Raw genomic sequence first — 22,103 nt, 5'->3', positions numbered from 1 at the left:
CAGATCAGTTCCCTTGAAGTTCAACTCCTCTCCAAATCAAACCTCACTCACTCACTCTGTCACACACACTCACTCACACACACACACACGCACGCACGCACGCACGAGCCTCCCGTGCTGTTTAGCGGCGTGCGCGTGGCTCTTTAGCACAAACACGCTGGGTCGGAGCGGAGGAAACGTCCTCTTACCGTGCAGAGGAGGAACTGATGGAGGAATTATTAATCCGTAGTTGGTGTCCGCATTGTCGGAGGGAGAGCAGGAGGATGAGACGGAGCAGCTGCCGCTGTGAGGGAATAATCCGACTGTCAGTGACAATAAACCGGAGAGCAGAGGAGGAGGAGGAGGAAGAGGAGGAGGAAGAGGGGGCGCTACCCCGGCCAATTAGAAACAGCGGGACTGATTGTTGCAGGAAATAAGGCAGAAGCAGCAGACGGAGTGGCTGATGACGGGTGATCGACATGATCTGTGATCCGTGTTGTTGTCTGCGGAGGATTAGGACTCATGTGACGTGTCTGAGCCAGAACTCTGACTGTTGATCTGTGTGTATGTTTGTAACTAGAGGTAAAACGCCCCCTCGTGGTTGCCGTAGTGGCTGCTGCCGTCCTACAGCCACACAGTGGGACCGGCACCCCTGAAGGGACACCTGAAGGGACACCTGCCCTCTGTTTACCGTAACAGCGCCAGCATAGCTGCTTTGTTTTGTAAAATAAAATGTGACAATAAAGAGAAAGAATTCCAGAATTCAGAGATTAATAATCACAAAAAGAATTCTGGAAATGATGTTAGTTGTTTAATAATTCTATAATATTAATGAGAAGTTTCAGTTCAGAATAGTGACATTAAAGTTAGTCACACTTCTTTCTCATTAAAGTCAGAATTGTGAAAGTCTCACTTAAATAATGATGTTTTACAGAAAGCTAATGCTATCTGCTAAAGTGAAGCATGTGACAGGGACCTGCTGCCCCCTACAGCCAGGAGGAGGCACTGACTGATGACGCCTGAATTTCTTAATAACTAGGATTCTGAGTCTGTAATAAGACGCTGAGGCTGAATAGTCTGTTAAATGTGTGAAACCACAGTGACTATTTATTTATAAACCTGTTTCTGTCTTTCTGGCTGATAAAATGTGACAGTGACACCTGTGGCCGTTTACTGAACTGCAGTCAGAGCCTGTGTTGGTGAAAAACACTTTCTGCTGTAAATGTGGACCTTTTAACATGAAGGTCTATGAGTGGACACCCAGTGGACACCCAGTGGACACCCAGTGGACACCCAGTGGACACCAGCATTTGTGCAGTCTACCCCTACCCCCTGCATTAAACCACAAAAGTCCTAATAACACCTAATCCTAATAGAGCTCTGACGTCAGCACGTTGTTTGTGTAAATCTGTTTTTTTTCTGTTTCTGTCATTATCTAATTAAAAAAGCGGCACATTTCCCTGATGATTCTTCATTTAAATGTCTGATGATACGAATGAATAAAGAGTTCTGAGAAGTATCTGAAGGATTGAAACATCCCTCTGTGTGTAATCAGACTCCTCTGGTGCAGAATCTGGCAGGTGTTCCTTTAACGCAGGCTTTCAGACTCAGACGGCCCCTTCTTAATTATCTTTGGAAGTCTTCAGTGAGGTGCCTCAAACATCTCAAAACACTACATGACCTGATCTGTCTGTGGACCATCAAACTGTATTTAAAGATTCATGATTAATGATTAATGATTAGCCTAATATTGAGTCTATAAAGTTCATTTCTCTTTAAGTGAATTTTACTCACAATAAACGCTCTTTGTGAGATTGTATCTGCTTTTTAAGTTTAACCTGGTAAATCTAAAGACGAATTGTCCTTGGAATAGTTCAATTATTTAACATAACATGCCTCTCTGGTCCTATCTGCTGCCTGCTCCGTCCTTTATCGTCTCCATATTTCAGCAGGAAAAAGCACCAAATGATCTGAGGCAGAACGCCTGAACTCACAATGTGACAGCAGCTATCTGTGATGGAGCGCTCCGGCTCACTCAGAGAACAGCCTGCTGCGTGGAAGGAGGTCAGGGATACATCCACCAAACAATAAACCTCCACGGTGACCTCCGCCTGAACCCCTCAATGATCACTCACTGTGCTGTGTTCCTGCTCCAGGAGCAGAACGTCATGACAGCAGAGGCCACCGACACTTCACAGCCATCAACATGTGACCCTGACCTCCCACTGACACCACTCGTTCTATCTGCAACACACACACACACACACACACACACAGACACACACTCAGCAGCTGGTGCAGGTGAAATATTAAAAGCTGCCATGATTACTTAGTTTGAATCAATAACCTGAGTGCTCCTCCACTCTGTGTCTGCATTCATTTTAAATACAGAACCAGAAGCTGCACACACACACACACACACACACACAGGGTCCCTGCTCTGTCCCCATTAACACAGTGACAGCGGTGTGTGAGTGTGTCTGGAGCTATTGTTAACATAGTTATATCAGGAGCACCGCCCCAGTGTGTGTGTGTGTGTGTGAAGAGGAACAGTGACACATTGAAGAGGGAAGGAAAGAAATGAGTAAACAGGTGTATGATGCACGCACACACACACACACACACACACACACACACACACACAGAGTGAGAGAGAGAGGAATGTTCCTAATATAACTATGCTGATAATAGGTGTGAGGGGATATTATCTGTGTGTGTGTCTGTCTGTGTCTGTGTGTGTGTCTGTGTGTGTGTGTGTCTGTGTGTGTGTGTGTGTGTGTGTGTGTGTGTGTGTTTGTCTGTGTGTGTGTGTGTGTCTGTCTGTGTGTGTGTGTCTGTGTGTGTGTGTGTGTGTGTGTGTTTGTCTGTGTGTGTGTGTGTCTGTCTGTGTGTGTGTGTGTGTGTGTCTGTGTGTGTGTGTCTGTGTGTGTGTCTGTGTGTGTCTGTGTGTGTCTGTGTGTGTGTCTGTGTGTGTGTGTGTGCGTGTGTGTGTGTGTGTGTGTGTGTGTTTGTCTGTGTGTGTGTGTGTGTGTGTGTGTGTGTGTCTGTGTGTGTGTGTGTGTCTGTCTGTGTGTGTGTGTCTGTGTCTGTGTGTGTGTTTGTCTGTGTGTCTGTGTGTGTGTGTGTGTCTGTCTGTGTGTGTGTGTGTGTGCAGCCTTCGTTTATGTTATAACAACACATTTACAGCAGATTCTTTAATCTCACCTCCTGATTGAATTTTGCAACAATTTTAAAATATATATTTATTTGTAAATTAATAAATATATATTCTCATTAAGTATCATATTGCAAAATCTGATGCTCTCACTTTCACTTTCAAACATTAATTCATGTTTTTATCATCTAATTGGATAAAACCTTATTAAAAAGAGATGTAAACCTTGTTGATAGCCTTCAGTAACATATTAACACTTTCTTTTAACATGCAACATAAAACACATTCTTTTTCCAATGTATTAATAATAATAATAATAATAATAATAATATTTACATTTTTATTCTAATAAAAATGTTAGGGGTCAGGGGTCTCCACAAAGGGAGGTGAAGAGGCTTCTACAAACCAGGATGAGAGCAGCTCTGTGTGTTTGTGTGGTGGGACAGACAGATGGAAGGAAGGTAAACACAGGTGTGTTTCTCAGGGAAAGACTGCCCTCTGGAGTCAACAGGCGGCATGACACCCTATGCTGGTTTATAAAGTCTATCAATTCATATTATATTATATTATATTATATTATATTATATTATATTATATTATATTACATATGTTTTACTCTACTATTGTTAATGACCATGATTAGTGTGTGGCTCAAACAGACTCGGTCTGTCATCGTTTTGTTGGTTGTTTTTGTCATTTTTAATCATAATGTGTTACTTTACACACTCAGTCAGATAAATCCGAGCACTTGACATAAATTGAATATAAAACATGGTGTTTAACTGTGACATGTCTTGAGTGAATGTACCACTGTTAACTTCCCCCTCTGCCATCCATTGTGTCCATTAGAGCTATAACTGGATTTAAAAATGATGGACGGCCGCCTCCTGTCCTGATGAGCTGTTGTTGTTTATTTTTGTTCACACCAGTGAAGGAATCATAACAGTCTTAAACTTAAGAGACAGTTTAACCTCAGTGAAGCTTCCAGCAGGTGGCGCCCTCTGACCACAGGAAGATCTCTGCGGGCTGCAGTCAGTGAATGACAGCAGCTGCTGACAGTGCTCCATATTCACATTTACATTAAACACACAGAACACAGACGGTGCACACTGATGCTGTGAGTCCGATTTAAGCTGAAGAACATTTATAGTTTTATTTATCGTTGCCTGGCTGTTTTCCTCTGCTAAGTGGAGAGGTTACAGTTACACCCTCAGCTCCATGAGTAACATGGGCCAGGTTTATACTGCAGCCAGCCACCAGGGGGCAGTCCAGATGTTCCATCTTTATACACAGTCTATGGGTTAGAGTCATGGAATATCCTGTATGTAGTCAGGATTTTAATAATGTTTTGTGTTTGTTTGTATGATGATTGTTTACTGGTTTAAAGGCTAAATGCTAACAAGTAGCTAAGATGGATTACAACCACTGCTATTATTAAATGTCACCAAGGTGTTTGTACTGTGGAGGTTACAGCGGTAACCTAATACCATGTTAAAATCTAGACTTCAAAAATCATAAAGCGGCGTTCATTAGTGAAGATTATTCATCATCATCATCATCATCATCAGGCTGTTATTAATTATTGCCTCTTAATAAACCAACTGTTGCCGGTGCCAGAGGAGAAGCAGGCACATCCCAGCATCACAAAGCTTTCCGTTAATCCTGTTTGCAACAACAGCACAGAGCAGCTTCAGTCTGCGAGCAGCACTGCAGGAGTCGGGGTTAAAATAAACAGAGCCCACACAGAAAGCAATCTGTTTGTCTGTGCAGGAGAAACAAAGGAATATAAGAAGAACACATCACTTCCAAATAAACAGGAAGGAAAACAAATAACCAAGATGTCAAGATGTCAAAAAAAGATTGAATGTGAATAATGAATACAGAACGTAACCGACAGCAGAGTGAAAAACAATCCAAGGAACCCGGCGCTGAGGAGCAGCTTTAATGAAGACAGGTCCGGAACCTACGAGCCAAGCAAGCACGCAGCTGTCTGCAGACTGCCTGCTCTCAGGTGTCTCTAACATCTCTACAATCTCAGTCTGTTAGTCAATGCTTTCATTTTCCATGTGAGGCCCAGGAGGCACCTGTACACATGTGAGGGGCCAAACCCCCTCCAACACACATCATCCTGAAGCAGGGGACGGCCTCTTCTGGAGCATCCAGTACACCTGGTCCTGTCCGCTCCATGAGACAAAGATCTCAGTTAAAGAGTGGATCTAACAAAGGGGCCTGTGCTGAATTCTAAGATCTGGTTTTCAAGCCCTTCAGAACAAAGAGGTGCTTTAAAGAAGTGGCAGCACGGCTTTGGATGGAAAACCAAGACATCCTGAAGACGGCGCCGAGATGCACGCCCACTGTCACAAGATGTCAGCAAGGACAGACATGAAGGCTGAGAACATCATGTGAGACGGAGCTGAGGAACTCAAAGACCAAAGACCGGAGGAGACGGAGCGCCTGCTGCCCGATACACGCCCCAGCCCAGCAGGCTGTGTGTGGGTCAGTCTGAGTGACACTTGTGGTTCAGTTATTCTTGTGTTTGTGAAGTGATCCAACAAGTTACTGTCGTGTTTCCACAACATGTAGGGAAACAAGAGACACGTGCACACATTCCAGCAAATGAGTCGTCATTGTGTGGAGCTCAGGAGCTCAGATCCCACCCGCCGTCAGCTGACAGGAAAACAGTTTACTTTCAGCCGGCGAGGCGTCCGTCCACCACGCTCCACAGAGCAGGGGAGGAATGAGGCTTAGTGGGAGCAGCATCCTTCGCCTGAGTGAACGACGCTCTTCAAAGATGCACATCCACCCCGAGAGCAACAGATGGATGAGAAGAGAGCCCACACACACATCTCCAAATCCCACTTATGACACGCTCAGCGCTCATTTCTGCTGCGCCAGCCAGCCGACAGAGCAATTAGCACGCTCTCTGCTCTTAGAGGTGATTCTAATCAGCTGCTAAATAATGTACGATGTTTGTCCAGCTCAGATCGGACTGAACAAACAGACTGCAGAGAACTGTTATGTCTGAATCTAATTAGTGATCGATAACACCAGAGGACGTCTGAGCTTCATGCCTGAACAAAGTGAGAGTGGTGATCAAAGAGTAGTGCCTCCTCATCCACACTGATCTGATCGCTGCTTAACTCCTTACTTCCCCCTCACAGATGTGAGGCTGGCGTCCTGTTTACCTGCTAATCCCATCAGGTCTGTGAAGCAGGTGTCACATGAGAGATGAACTCCTTCAGGCTGAAGCGGCACATGGAAAGACTGAGCTGCTGTCACAATGGAAGCACCCTGAGGATCACCTGACCTCTGACGGCCTGTGTTCAGGTTAAGGTAACACTGAGTGATGTTCACATGTTCACCAGCTGCAGCACATGGACAGATCTATATGATCTGTTATTACTATTTATTGATCAGATTCATTCTAATGCTCAAACATGGCAGACAAGGACACGAGGAAATCACAAGCAGAGCCAGTGTCAGCGTTAGAACCTGGTGAGGAAGAGGAGTAATGATAGAGGTCAGAGAGAAGATGGCTGCATGTCAGGAAGGTCATTCAACAAACTCAAGCTGCAAACATGCTGTGAAAAGGTGCAGTGTGATGAAGCTGTTCACACTGATGCCTCTGACCCTGACCCTCCATCCCAGACAGGGCGGGGCCTCTTTGGAGTCCTCAGAAAGACAAACCGGTCTCTGTCCCTGTCCTCTGCTGACCGGCCCTGATGGACGAAACCTCTCGGTGGATCAATAAGTCAGAACAGAAGAACAAGCTGAGCTACCTGACAGAACCTGACGCTCATGTTCCTCATGCCAGGATAAGTGTGAGCGTGAACATCCTACACGTGCGCCCGCCGCGCTCCGAGCACCTCGGGCCGTCTGTTAGCAGCCGGCTGGAAACGATGAGGATTTATAATGGATTTGTTCTAATAAATTGTTCTAATGACTTCTGCTGTTACATTTTAATGCTCCTGTGAGCCGCTCTCTGCATATTCCCAGGTACTTCTTGGAGATGTATTATTGAGAGAGCACTACACTAAATCTCATTATCATTAATGTTATTATTTCCACTGTGTCACGTCCGCTCTGCTCTGAGCCAGGTTTCATTTCCTTCAGATTAAAGTTTCTCTCTCACCAGAAACGAACCCGGAGACTGTAACAAATGTCATGAACACCACGAAGGACCCTGTCTGTGTTTGGCTATTTGAAATATTTTGAACAGAAGACGCACGTTTGATCGGAGCACTACAAAAACATCATTCCATAGGTCCTCCGTCCTTCCTGTCAAACAACAGTGACGATCATTGTATCCTGCTGTAAGGTGTGTAACGTCAGAGGGGGTGAGAGACCACGATGAGTCTCATACCAACTCCCAGAATGCACTGCTCTCCGCTCCAAACCAGCATAGGCTCTATGAACGGTGGACAAAGCATCCCTGCTGTCATGCACAGATAAGTGAAGACCCTGTAGGACTGTTGCTATGTTGGCAGTTCCCTTAAACTCTTTCCATCCACCCAAACACAGACACAGGTGGAGCACAGCTGAGTCAAACTCACGTCAGCTGGAAACAGGTCATCATTCAGGGACGATCGGCTCAGTCTTTCTAAATACTGCCTTAATTTGTGGCCACAGACGTGTAGATTAGAAAACATGAATGCTAACCACAGAGTGTGCCTTTGTTATTTTACCAACGCACAGACGGAGCAACGTCAGACTCGACGACTCAAAGACGGGCCCCTGTTAGCATCATGGCTAACAGGGCGTTCTCATTTCAGCGCTGCTCACCAATGAACCACTGAACAATGGATGATCTTACTGTAAAACATTCATCACTATGTCCACTGTCAAAGCTGTCACTGCTGGTTAGCTAATGCTAGCTACTGTCAGACTTCCACACCACCCAACCCAGGATGGAGGTCCTTCAGATGGAGGATTCATCCTGTGAGTCAGGGTTTCATTCATTGTCACACACCGCCGTGAACTGCAGCCTTAAAAGATAAACGAGCTTTTATTTAACTTTGATTCTGACCCATGAAGATGTTAAAGCATGGAGCCAAAGGAGCTCACACTTCTGTCAGCTCACATCTGAGAGGAGGGAAATTAGAAAGAGCGACCAAGTTCAATAAAAGTTTGTCTCATGCAAAGCATCATCCTCCTCTGCTTTGAAGCTGTTAAGTGTTAAGTCTGTTGAACCTAATTCACTTTGAAGTGTGTGCATGCGTGTCACTGTGTGTGTGTTATCGTACAGCTGTGTGTGAGGGTGCATAAGGCTGAGTGTGTGTGCTTGGATGCGCGGCGCGTGATCAGCCAGTGATGTATTAAATCAAAGAGTCAAGGTTGGTCACCGCATCGAGGCCACGTGGCTTCATAACAACGTTTAATATGAGGAGAGATGTGTGGGAGGAGGGGGAGGCGCTTCAAAGACGCCTCTAATGCCACCAAATTACCGCTGAAGGCCAAACCCCCAGTCAGAGGGAGAGAGGTGGAGGAAGGACGGAGACGGGTGGATGTGGGCTATAGGGAGCAGGAGGCTGTGTCCTTACAGAGGCCTGCATCCACACGCTGAATACAAACTGTACTCCGCCCGCCAGACAGGAAACTATTACACGGTAGTATCAACTGGAGGTTGCTAGGCAACCGTCATGATAAACAGGAAGTCTTCCACAGAGGATCATCATCATCATCATCATCTGGAACACTTCATGTGAGGTTGATACCTTCAGTCACTGCGTTCCGCCCGCATGTCATATGTGTTGTTACCATGGTGACTGAAAATGTCTTCACGTCACATTACACCAGCTCGCTCTCCCCCCTTTGTCTCTCTCTCTCTCTCTCTTTCCGTCTCTTCTAATCAGCTGACCTGTCTGTCCTATCAGATCCTGCTTTAATCTCAATCTGCCAATCACGTCTCCGCTGTCAAATTTAAACTGCGCTCCACCCTGCTGGCTCCTCCTCCACCCGTTCACCTCCGGTCTGTGTCAGCAGGCAGGCTGAGCTCCTCTTCAGGCTGTCACCATCATCTCTCCAGACCCTGGCTTCCTGTTCTTCGCTCGGCCTCCCCTCCCTCACCTCTGCCCATTTATAATGATGTCATGATGCCAAAGCGAAGTCCTCTTTGTGTACCAGTAGAAACAGAATCATGTTTTATTAGATGCCGTTAAGTGAATGCTTGTCACGTTTAAACCCGATGATCTTTACTGAAACATAACCCTGTTCGACGCCTGCCTTCGAAGGGGCGTTCAGTGTTAATGCCACCGGCCGCCACACGTCTGCCTTCAGTGCATGTGTCTGTATTCTGACAGTGAGCTACATGTTGTACAGTAACACCGTCACTCCCAGCGAGTCTGAAGCCTGAGATTTTACCAGCAGCTGGAGATCCGCTCCGAATGTGCTTTTAATAGAAATGATGAGACCAAAGTCTGTAATCCTCCATCTTTGTAAAAACATATTAACAGAGGAAATCATTTCAGGCTTCAGAGCAGTTTAATCTGTGCAGCTCAGCAGGAAACACAAAGAGGGAATTCTGCTCTAATAAGAACTCTGAAAGATTTCCACAGATTTCCAGGAACACATCAGACAGATAGTTCAGACAAGTGCTCCTACGTTCCTCCAGTCTGACTTTCATTAGAGGCGCTGCTAATGCAACACACAGACCCGGGTCTGCGGGCCTGCAGACCTGCTCCGGCCCTCATTAATCAATAAGAGCAGACTCGTTAATCAGAGCATCACTGAAGCCTCCAACACACTGTGTTTAACACCGACTCACACAGTACGAATAAAACGCAGTGATGTCAAGTCAAAGTTCACGATGTACGTGCTCACGCTGTACGATGGTCGGCTGCTACGTCACTGCTCACACTACACACGACTTCAGGTGCTCAGGTGATCACACTGAACCGGAAACACGTCTAACCGGAGCTGCTGCTGTGTCAAGAATCATCAGTCAGAGTTTGTGCTGTGTGTTGCTGCCTCAGCTCATCGAACATGGCCTCCATGACCTCTGTCCAACGCCGTGCGGGTGCACGGGGGTGCTGACACTATTTCGTGTAGGCGCCGTGAGCGTGTTCTGTCAACGCATGCACAGTGGAGGAAACACACAGACTTCTGCTTGAACTGTGCGATCCTCTCACGAGGGGCGACAAAAATATCAAACAAGTCAGAAAATCATCTGATCACCGTTCGTGCGACGTTAAGTGCAGTAAGTGTGTGAAGTAAACAATGACCTGTGCAGTAGCATGTGGAAGCATGAAGCCGGACCAGGCGCTGCTCGTGTACATGCAGCAGCTACGTCTGAACAAATGAATTCATTTGAACTCTCTTCTTAACGCCTCCAGAATTATATTTAGGACACGTAGACGTGGATCCTGTGCACACCGCAAGGGGGTCTCGGGCCGCAGGTTGAGAACCAGGGTCTGCCTCAGCCTGGAGGTGTAAGCACAGTTTCATTTCATTCTGTGTGATAAAGTGTGAGCGGCAGCTGTAGCACAAACCAAATGTGTCACACAGCGGAGTCCTCTGCCTCCAGATTAGCCGGGACAGCAGGTGGAGTATTCTCCCCGTCGCAGGCTGGAGTATGTGTCTCTAAGTGCTGTGGAGGAGAAATGAGATGTTTTATTCATTGTATTCATCGGCTCACAGCCATCAGAGGCTGCTCCACGGCGCCGCTCGCTCACGCTCTCACCTCCTTTGTCATTACTGTTATTGCCTTCTTCATCACAATCACTGTCACAGTCGACTCGTCGCGATTACTGTCATCGCGTCCACGCCGCCCCTACAATCATCTTCATGAAATGAATAACACGGAACAATTTGCTGCTGCTTCTAAAACAAAAGACCCGTTTCCACCACATCTGTGCCGCTCACATTTCACTGCCAGGAACCGAAATAATCCGGATTCAATCTGCAGCAGTGAAGACGTTCTTCAGCCTCATCATCAATATTATTTAGCTAAATAAACACTATTGTGTAAACTGCTCACACGCCTGGAATAACCCCTAACTTTCAAATCTTACTCTGTATATTTTATATTTCTGTAAATAATGTCTGTTTATTGTTACAGGTATGTGTTATGTGCTGAGTGCCGCTGCAGCAGCAACATTTCCCATAAAGTATTTCATTTCTACTCTATTCTAAAAAGGTTGGGAAGCGGTCCAACCAGGCGACGGTACACAAGGAGGAGCAAAACCACCGAGAGTTCAGGCAAGGATCAAAAAGCAGGAAGACAGTCACATGGGCTCCAGCACCAGAAGAGACGAGACAAACACCCAGGAAACAGGCGAAGCCGTACACTGATGGTTAAACTCCAACAAACACACAACGCTCGGAACAACACACAAGATGATCTGGAGGGAGGAGGGAGGGAGGAGGGACACACACAGACCAGAAACCAGCAGAATATCCAAACAACACTGAGGCCGGACCGCGTGTCCTCTGAACTCAAGACAAACTGAATGAAATGTGTCAATAACCCCAAAAAAAGGATTCAACACAAAAAAGTCGGCCATGTTTAACAGACTTCAGACCTGCTGTTTATGTCACATTTGATGTAACTTCAATGATCCCTAAATCACTACAAACTCAGGGCGTGTGGAGCAGCCTGCATCAACAACAACACAAGGGAAGCTGTGGTGGAGACGACATATAACGCACCTTATCACACACACGTCCATCTTCAGTGAACAGAGAGTTCAGCTGCATCCTGGTACTGGAACACAGACTGAGCCTTTGACCCTGGAGACCAGTGTGTGTGTAACTGTGTCACACACACACACACACCTCCTCACAGTGATTGACAGGTCAGTCAGGCTTTACATGTCTCACTCAGCATCCATTCAGACACTCCACAGCAGACGGAGTCCTCACCAGGAGATCCAGCCAGCTGCTTTATAAAGTGACTGATATATTATTACCAGCTCCAGGACAGGACTCAGCTGTCCACCCACACCGGAAGGACAAGGGACACACTGTGGAGGACACATCCTAGACAGAGAGGACAGGTGGTCTCAAAAAATCATCTGTGTTAGGGTGGAGAAAGAGGTGGAGGACTCAGACACTGTCAACATGACTCAAAATGGCTGATCAGAACCCTCCGACACTGTGTCTATATTCAGTCCATATGAGCCCGGACAGACAAGAATCACAAGAAACTGTCAGAACCAGAACACAAAGAAAAAAGCATGGCTGAAAATTCATGCAAACACACTTTACTCCTCATCTCACAGCCGCTGTTCATGATCTGATAGGACTTCAAACAGGTCTGTCAGTCAGACCGGACTTCCTGGATCGGATTTCATCCTCCTGGACCCGACACAGCAGACGTCAGTCTGGATGCTGCAGAACTGATGAAGATGTGTGTCTGTATTTTTAAACCTGTTTAAACCCCAGAGACGCCTTTTTCCCCGAGTGACACACGCACACACACACTCACACACATACACACACAGAGACACACACACAGAGACACACACCAGACACAGAGACACAGACACACACAGACACACAGAGACACACACACACAGACACACGCACACACTCAGAAAAACAAACACACACAGACACACACAGAGGAGGTTCAAAGCAGACTGAGTCACACACACACAGGCAGCGGCGGGTCAGGGAGTCACGCTCATCCCGACTTCTTCTTCCTCCGGATGCACCGTTCCAGAAGAACAATCTGGTGAATAATATTCAGTAGGTCAGATAAAAGCAGCCTCACATTTATTTCATTATTTAACCTTCATTAAGCCAGAAAAGGTCATTCAGGGACTAACCTTTATCCAGAGGAGAGGATTCACACAGAGAGGCGCTGCTTATGGAACATTCCATCACTCCGACTATCGAACAGCTGGTTCCCTTCATAGTCTGCTGTTATCACTGTCAGCTGTAATCCAGACTAACATGAGGGATGTGAAAGAACTTCATCAGGGTCCCATTCATCCAGCACCGGAGCCGGCGCTGCTCGCTGCGTCTAAGCACAGTGTGACTGTAAAGACTGATGTGCTGCGAGATGCCCGCTCAGCAAAACAAGCTCCATGAATAAATGAAGAGACCCGGGCCGCTGACTGAGTCCACTAACCCCACAAAGCCCGCTTTAATGAAGTCCACCACCACCAGAGAGCAGGACCAGCTCAGGCCTGAAGGTGGAGCCGGCAGGGCTTAAAGAGAGGGAGGAGGAGGAGGAGGAGGAGGAGGAGGAGGAGAAGGAAGAGCAAGAGGAGGAGGAGAAGGAGGAGGAAGAGGAGGAGGAGGAGAAGGAGGAGGAAGAGGAGGAAGAAGAGGAGGAGGAAGGGAGGAGGAGGAGGAGGAGGAGGAAGAGGAGGAGGAGGAGAAGGAGGAGGAAGAGGAGGAAGAAGAGGAGGAGGAAGGGAGGAGGAGGAGGAGGAGGAAGAGCAGGAGGAGGAGGAAGAGGAGGAGGAGGAGGAGGAAGAGGAGGAAGAGGAGGAGGAGGAGGAGGAGAAGGAGGAGGAAGAGCAGGAGGAGGAGGAAGAGGAGGAGGAGGAGGAGGAAGAGGAGGAGGAGGAGGAGGAGGAGGAGGAAGAGGAGGAAGAAGAGGAGGAGGAAGGGAGGAGGAGGAGGAAGAGGAGGAGGAAGGGGAGGAAGAGGAGGAGGAGGAGGAAGAGGAGGAGGAGGAGGAGAGTTGAGACAGACCTTCATAGTCCTGCTGTTATCTCTGTATCTCAGGTTATTATTATTATAACTGTTTAATTCAATAATAAAATAATCTAAATATTTGTTTATTAATCTTTCATGTTTGGCTCTTTGACCACATTTCCCCTCCACAGATCAGAGCACAAGCTCAAGGAAAAAACATGTTGCTGCAGGGATTCACACAGAGAACAGCACAACATGGACACACCCAGCAAACCTGAGGACGTCCACAAGAAGCAGGTGAAGGCTCACGATGAGACGCCACCAACCCTCCACTGGTGGACAACGAAAACTAGAGGCTTCAACTCCTGCACAGAGACCTGCCACCTCCAGAACTTCTCTGAAGACTCTGCAGTGGTCGGATGTGTCACTGCTGGTGATGAGAGGGAGTGCAGGAGCGAGAGCAAGCACCTACTGCTCAGTGTGACAGAGACAAAGGAACTAGTGGTGGATCTGAGGAGGACCAAGGCTCCAGTGACCCCTACCAGCATCAAAGGGCTCAGTGTGGAGGTGGTGGAGGAGTACAAGTACCTGGGAGTATGTAAACTGGACTGGAGTAAGAAGGTGGACACTGTTTACAGGAAGGGCCAGAGTGGCCTCTACTCTCTGAGGCAGCTGAGGTCCTTCAACATCTGCAGGACGATGCTGAGGATGTCCTCTGAGTCTGTGGAGCCTTCGTGTGTGCTGCTGTCTGCTGGGGCAGCAGTCTGAGGGTGAGGGACATCAACAGACTCAACAGAACCATCATCACATTCCTGTACACATGGGACATATTAGGTATTATCATTAAAAACATTGCATGAGTACGTGGTTGACATCCAGAGGGTGCAGGAGGCAGCGAGCTGCAGGGTGAGGGCAGCTTTGATTAAATTATGGAGCTCTCCATGTTTCCATGCTCGTCCTCGCCCTCCTCTGTCTCCCACCTCTATCTCTGTATCACTTGATTCTTCTCTGTCTGAATGTCAGCGTGGGCTGAATCACAGCGCTGCTCCTTATCTCCGCTAAATCTAGAAATCTATTGGTTTCACCCCGGCTCTGTTCTCCACCTGCACTCCGATGAATTCAAATCCAAATATGTTCCGCAGGCAGCGGCGACACACTCTATCAGCAAAGGCCATGTTTCCTCCAGACAGCTTGACATTTACATTTCAGGGCATTTCTGCTGTAACCGTGGCGACTTACAGTCAGGGCAGAAACATCACACGTTACACCACATGTTTACCTGCACAGAGCCAGGTTTCCTTAAAAAGACCTGAACGTCTGGAGCAGTAAGCATTTCTGATTCTGATTAATGCCTGGATGAAGATCCTTGACAATAGATGAGACCACAAGACTGCCTCCATCTTCTGCCTGAAGACGTGCTGAAGATGCTTTGGATCGTCCGCTGCTCCTTTCCTTCCCCAGACTTCACCATCATCTTCATCAGTCCAAAGACTCTTATTGCAGGTTGTTCTTTCCTCACAGGGCCTCACACGGTGACAACAGAGGAGACGGCAGTGTTTGGGTTGATGAAGGAGGAGGAGGAGGACAACGTGTTGGAAGTGGAGGAGGATGCAGGAGATGAAGGACGAGAGGCTTTTCTTATTTCAGTCATCAGACTGGGCATGACGCCGTGTAGTCCACCTTTTTATTGACTCAGATCTCTTGAACACTAAATTGAATGAATCTATTTGTGAGTCATTTCCTTCATGTTTACAGCAGGTGGCGCTGTATAAAATGCTGCGGTTAAATAAATACTGAAGACAACATGTTTTCCTTCACTACACCACAAGCAATTCAAAGCATGTGGAAACCTAGGAGAGCAAACACACAGCACGACACAGTGACTCCTGCATCCTCCCTGTTGTTTAACAGCGCAGCAGTGACTGGGTAGCTGTCACGTGACAAATGAACGAGAGAACGATCCCTGAACAAACTGTAGTGTTTGCTGCTCGCCACACAGCCTGAGCGCCTGGCTGCCACGTGACAAAAGAAGGAGGACCCGAGGACGAACGAGTCACGATCACTCATCATGACTTTACTCCGGAGTCATATAAAAGATTAGTTCATATCACGCAACATTCGCCCACGGCCCATTGCCACGCCCACTTCAAATTTCTCACCAATCACACAACAGTTGTCGGACACCACACGAGACAGATGAAGAGTTGGGAAGAAGCTGCCGACACCACCATCTCTGTTGTTGTGGTGCACGTGAAGGGCAGCGAGGCTGAAGAACAGCTGATCCTGGTCTGATGCTGCACGTCCAGCTGACTTCCTGCAGGTGTGAGGGCCTGATCAATGCTGCTTTAAACTGTTGAATATTCAACATGTCTGACTCCACAGCAGAAACAAAGTGAGGGAGCATGTGCTGTGAGGTGTGTTCAGGCCGCTCAGCAGCATCCACCCAGGAGTTAATGAATACACATGCCTCCATAATTATAATAATGATGAGTTGTCCCCCTCTTATCTTTCCTCTGGCCTGTTTTATTTTTACCTTCAGTAATCGCGGCCTCACTTTTACATATTCATCCCTCCTGGTCATTTTAAATCCAGCTCCTCTGTTTTCCCCTGGTCTCTCTCTTCCCTCTGTTATTCTGCTGCCTCCAGTGTTTCTCTCGACCCGACTTCTTCTTCTTCATCGTGTCCTTTTCTTCCCTCCTCTCAGGTCTCTCTGTCCTTTTCTTTTCATCTTCTCTGCTATGACTCTGAGGCTTATTATGAACAGCATCCCGCTGTCAGCTCCGCCAGAAAGTTATGTTTGTGTGAAACATATTCGTTACACACTTTTCCACCTGTTTCATAGACACCATGATGATAACGAATGAGACACGACTGTCACATGACAGCAGCTCCTTCAGCTTGTTCTTCAGATGTTCGAGGTTCTTCACAGGTGTGGATCCATACCACCTCAACAATCTGTGTGACTGAATTTCATGCACACTGTAGGCCGCCATCTTGGTTTAGCATTTACAAGGCTCCTCATGGACTAGCTCCATGATCTCTGCAGGACCTGATAGAACCATATGTTCCTAACAGAACCCTCAGAGCTCTGAGTGCAGCTTTACTTGTAGTTCCTAGGATTCATCACAGTAGAATGGAGGACGAGCCTTTAGCTGTCAGTGACCGCTACTATGGAAGCAGCTTCAGTTCATGAGGCAGACACCACCTCCACCTGTAAGACCTGAAGACACCACCTCCACCTTTAAGACACCACCTCCACCTTTAAGACACCACCTCCACCTTTTAGACCAAAAGACACTGCCTCCACCTGTAAGACCAGAAGACACCGCCTCCACCTTTAAGACCAGAAGACACCGCCTCCACCTTTAAGACCAGAAGACACCGCCTCCACCTTTAAGACCAGAAGACACCACCTCCACCTTTAAGACCAGACTAGAACAGGCTTAAGTAGCCACCAGCGGTGTGTGTACGGTGTGTGCGGTGTGTGTGTGTATGGTGTGTGTACGGTGTGTGTGTGTATGGTGTGTGTATGGTGTGTGTGTGTATGGTGTGTGTACGGTGTGTGTGTGTATGGTGTGTGTGTGTACAGTGTGTGTGCAGGGTCCTCACAGGAAAGCCCTCTGCACTGCTCCAGGGCGCCGCAGCCATAAAGGTTTGATGGGTTTTATTTTCTGCCTTCACTGCTTCAACATCAGAGCGCAGACAGATCAGATAATAAGACGCGCTTGACCCAGAGGGAGGGACAGGAGACAAAGACAGAGGAGGAGAAAGAGAGAGAGGGAGATCAAGTGTCCTGTGTGATGGGGGCTGCTCGGTGGCTTCATGTCAGGAGTTATAATGAAGGAAGCGTCTTCCATGGGGGGTTAATCAGCTCAGTGATGAGCGCGCCCTCTCTGCTTCCTGCCATCCTTCCAGGCAGGTTTGGAACAAACATCTGAAAATATCTGGATCCATCATGTGACTCCAAACATGCACAAATCCCCTGGATCAGCGTGAACGCAGAGTGAAGCTCCTGAACCTCAGTCTCATATATATTTATAATTGTTCCATATATTGACACATAGATAATGTATCAATATGATCAACATGTATCAATACATTAAAATGTAAAGATCTGATCTGTAATGACTTTACTGGCCTGTAGGGGGAGATGTGTCACTGATGCAGACTGAGCACTCTGTGATCCAGACACAGGCAGGCTGTATTAATGACAATAAATATGACTGTGAAGTGATTAACCCTCGCCTCACTGATGTCAGTGTTATCACTGCTCCAGAGTCAAACCAGTCCACAGCCTGTCAATAGACCAGGAATCAATTGGTAACACTTCATTGATTACTCCTTCCGCCGCTAACAGAGGGGATAAATGCTAATCAATCAGTGTTGATGGGACATTATGTGTCTGAATGCTATAGGCTAGCATATAGCTAGCATAGCTAACAGCTAACAGTGAGAAAACATCAATGACAACATATATGAATGTCAGCTGTAGCCAGCAGCACTCATCCATCACTTATATTGATAATGATCAGTACAGGAGAGCAGCTGTGTGATGCAGACATCGACCGCAGTGTGTGGACGTTCCTCCACCTCCACAAGGAGTTTAACATCGTCATTAATCAATATCAATATCAATATCATCCATCTTTGAACTTCAGACATTATTTCAGGTGTCTAACTCACAGGAGGTGCTAACCCCTTCACAGCACTCAGGACTCAAGTCAACAGTGGGGGATTCACTTTTGAGGCCTGCGTCTAGTGGACAATCTGGGACCTGCAGGTTTGAACCCTTCCACATGGTCTCCACAGTCCTCCCTCTACACATAGAGCTGCTTACAGCCACAGTAACCACAAAATGAGTGCACTGTTCTCCTGAAGGGTTACAAAGAGAGGGGCACAGCTGCCTGTCTGAAAGCAGCTCTTAAAGGAACCCGATCGGTTCATGGTCCTTCTTCCACAGAGAGGAGAAGACGTCAAGCTCCAGCTGAGGTCACCAGAACAAGAGAAACTCAGCAAACACTGTGTAACAGAGGCACACCAACGTCATGGAACTGTAGGAGTGAAGCACACACCAACACACAGCGGCTCCTCAGTGTGTGGTCACAGGGCCATGCAGTGTTTGAGAAGTGAAACGCTGCTATGGCAACTGCAGGACGGATGAATGAACGGGTGATTCAGAGACGAGTTTCCAGCAGAACTGAAAAAGAAACGAGCTAAAAGTAGACGCTAAGATCTCAGTGGCGGCAGAGCCTGTGTTCTCAGAACGGCTCCTCTGTGGTCGGACGCCATCGGCCAGCCGTCGATGAGCTGCTCGGACCGAGCTGCAACATGCAGCCAGGAACTCAGTGTGTGGACCGGTGTCCTCCTCGGGTTTAAATCAGGCTCGGGCTCGTGGTTACCGATAATGAGCCGGGCTCAGGCAGATGATCGGGTTCTGGTAGGGTTGGACTTCTAATCCTGACATGAGTTAATCAGACTTCCTGTGTGTCAGCTGCATCTGGGTGGAAGTCCACAGCACCATCCCACCATACGTATATAATCTCGGTGACCTCTGGTCAATGTTAATAAATCAAATCAATATTCTTAAGGATTGATTGAGTGACAGCTGTCACTGCTGGTTAGCTAGTGCTAGCTACTGTTAACTTCCACAACGTCTCTGCTAGGACAAGATGGAGCTGTACATGTCTTAATCCTGTTGATGGTGTTAACCCTTTCCACCCCAAGGCTTTTTTTAGTTTTGCTATATTATGAATATTTGGGGGGAAAAAAATTTCGAAAGAATATAAAAGTTAACAAATCTCTAGTTTACCACAAGTAACAAAAACTCAGTGTTTGTTTAGTAAATTTGTGGTGGAAAGTCATATTGGAGATAAATGCTTGGTTCAGTTTATTCAAGACTAAAAACATTAGGATTAGACATTTATTATGTTTGTGGAGGACGTTTTTTGGGACATTGTGGCGGTAGTTTAGCATATAATGCCTTTCCTTCCATGTGGCTGGTCATTGGTGAGTCTAGCATGAATATTACTACGACCTGTCATATCTATTGGTTCTGACTTTTCGAGGCATTACCTGCAATATGTGGGCAATTCCAAGTTCCATATTTGTATCCATGCATCATATATTGTGCTCATACTGTGCACTGTACTCTGATTTGGATTATAGTGACACTGATACTCTGTATTTAACTGCATTTAATGTAACTTGACACCTCTGGCACAAGAATTTCCTTCAGATTAATAAAGTTTTATCTTATCTTATTCAAAATTTCCAAGATGGCCGCCCTGTGCGGCCGTTACGTCTACGCAGGTTGGACTAAACCCTCTGTAATTTTCAAGGCCCACACACACACACACACACACACAACATGTGCTCTGCAAAGCAAAGACGCCTCTGACTGTGTTAAACAAGCCCTTAAATCATCTCTGCCAAATGGAGGGATCAGAGAAAGGAGAGCGGAAGCAGAGGAAGCCATCTCCTCACAGGCACGGCGCTGCTTTTCAAACCTGCATCAGGCTCATCTCCCTGCAGATGCAGAAGGCTTACCCTTTCCAGCTATTTGCCATTTCAAATACATTTCTATAGGTGTGTGTGTGAGAGAGAGAGAGAGGCAGATCCTTGGAGGAAGAGGAGGAGAGCGATGGGACCGCTGAGGAGAAGAAGATGGAAAAAAGATGCAATTATATTCTGTGCTTCATTTTAATGAAGTGCAGAAGTAATTCCCCCATGAAAGCTGCTGTAATTGCTTAAACAGTCTTATTATGTGACAATCATACTTAGAACAAAATGCAGTATGAAATTGCGAGGGATTGCAAATCAAGGGAATCATTTCAGCAAGCAGCCTGACAAGTTAGGATAATGGAAGCACATTCTGTTTTTATTTTGGAGCAGGATGCCCCCCCGCTCCCAGCGCCTCGCTGTGGATCACACGGGCTCATGTTCCCAAACAGTCCAGGGCGCACAATGTAATCTGCCCGTCCCAACTCTAATCTGGACTTTAGGATGGATTTCTTTCTTTGGACACTTTTACGTAACGCTCTGACGCTCAAACAGTGTCTCCTTTTAACACTCGGCGTTTGAATGTGACAAATCCTAATTCAAAGAAGCCTGATATTCAAAACCAGCCGCGCTGCCTCACTGGAAGGAATAATCCTCAAACGCATCACCACGTTCCAAAGCAGCGTGTCTGTGTGTGATGAAGAGTTCTCCGTCTCAGCTGGTTGGAATGCAGCCGCTGATTTCCTACATCTCCCAGCAGCCCTGAGAGGAGACCGACCGGCAGGTGGGGAGAGCAGTACGTGGAGGTGATGGACAGATGATAGGAGGATAATCCAGGCCTCCTCCTGCGGCTCAGGAAACACTTGACTCTCTGACTGATGCCCACACTGTTCATCACTGACATCTGAGATGTTCGTTCAAACAGAACATGTTAAAGCTGCAGCGCTGGAGGAGCTGCATGAATAAAAAGCCAACAGGAGTCATAAAACAGGTAAGGTGGGAGAGGAGGGCGACACCCTGCGCAGGTCTACAGCCGAACAACCTCAGCAGCAGGGCAGCATTTATTCCTGAGGATTAAGCAGCGTGAGGCGCACGCTTCTCCTCTCCCTTCAGCCAGGCAGCGCTGCAGGTTTGATCATCATTTTATTCACCTCTGGCACTGAGAGAGGAGCCCGAGCTGCAAAAAGACGCCATCTTGGAACTGCCATCTGCACAGCATGAAGCCAGAATGTCCCCGTTTGACCCAAACACACCGTCTGAGCAGCGAGCACATCCCTCCCTCACCTCCCTGTGAGGCTGCTTACTTCACAGATTTTAATTATATATGATTATATATAGAAAAATGATTCGATTAAAACAACCATCATCTGATCCCGCTGAGCTGAGGAGAACTTGTGTCACATCCACCTACGTGGAGGAGGCGGGGCTTATGACCTGTGCTGCAGCCACCAGGGGGCCATCCAGATGTTTAGGTCTCACTTTTTGGGAGCTGTCATGTCATTTATCATTATTTATATATATATATATATATATATATATATATATAAATATATATATATATATATATATATATATATATATATATATATATATATATACAGTCTATGGGGCTGTGAATGAAGCTAGTCTTCAAAACACAACTTTAACATCAGCATCAGTGGACACGCTGCCTGTAATCCACAGTGACATGATCACTCTAAACTGCTAGATTACCAACATTAGAGAGCGGCAGCTGACGGGAGCACAAAGCTCAGAGGGCCTCCGTCTGCTGGCGGATATTACTGTGAAGCACAACAACATCATGTACTTCTGTTCACAGCACACTTCAACACAAACAGACATCAGAGGACTCCACATGAAGGAGCCCGCTGTTTCCATCCATATG

At 46.9% G+C, this 22,103-nt stretch overlaps 1 protein-coding gene across 2 annotated transcripts in view; it reads right to left on the bottom strand.

Moving 5' to 3' along the window:
- The window catches only part of pcbp4 (poly(rC) binding protein 4), a 73,609-nt gene extending 73,289 nt beyond the window's left edge, over positions 1-320 (bottom strand). For both annotated transcript variants that reach the window (XM_028429489.1, XM_028429491.1), the window contains exon 1: positions 189-320. The gene's annotated coding sequence lies outside the window, so the exon portion shown is untranslated. The remainder of the gene's footprint in view (positions 1-188) is intronic.
- Positions 321-22,103: the final 21,783 nt, after the last annotated feature.

Source organism: Parambassis ranga, chromosome 18 (genome assembly GCF_900634625.1).
Source record: "Parambassis ranga chromosome 18, fParRan2.1, whole genome shotgun sequence".
Classification (NCBI taxonomy): Eukaryota; Metazoa; Chordata; class Actinopteri; family Ambassidae; genus Parambassis; species Parambassis ranga.
The sequence above is the reverse complement of the archived record's forward strand: the minus strand, read 5'-3'. Positions and strand labels throughout refer to the sequence as shown.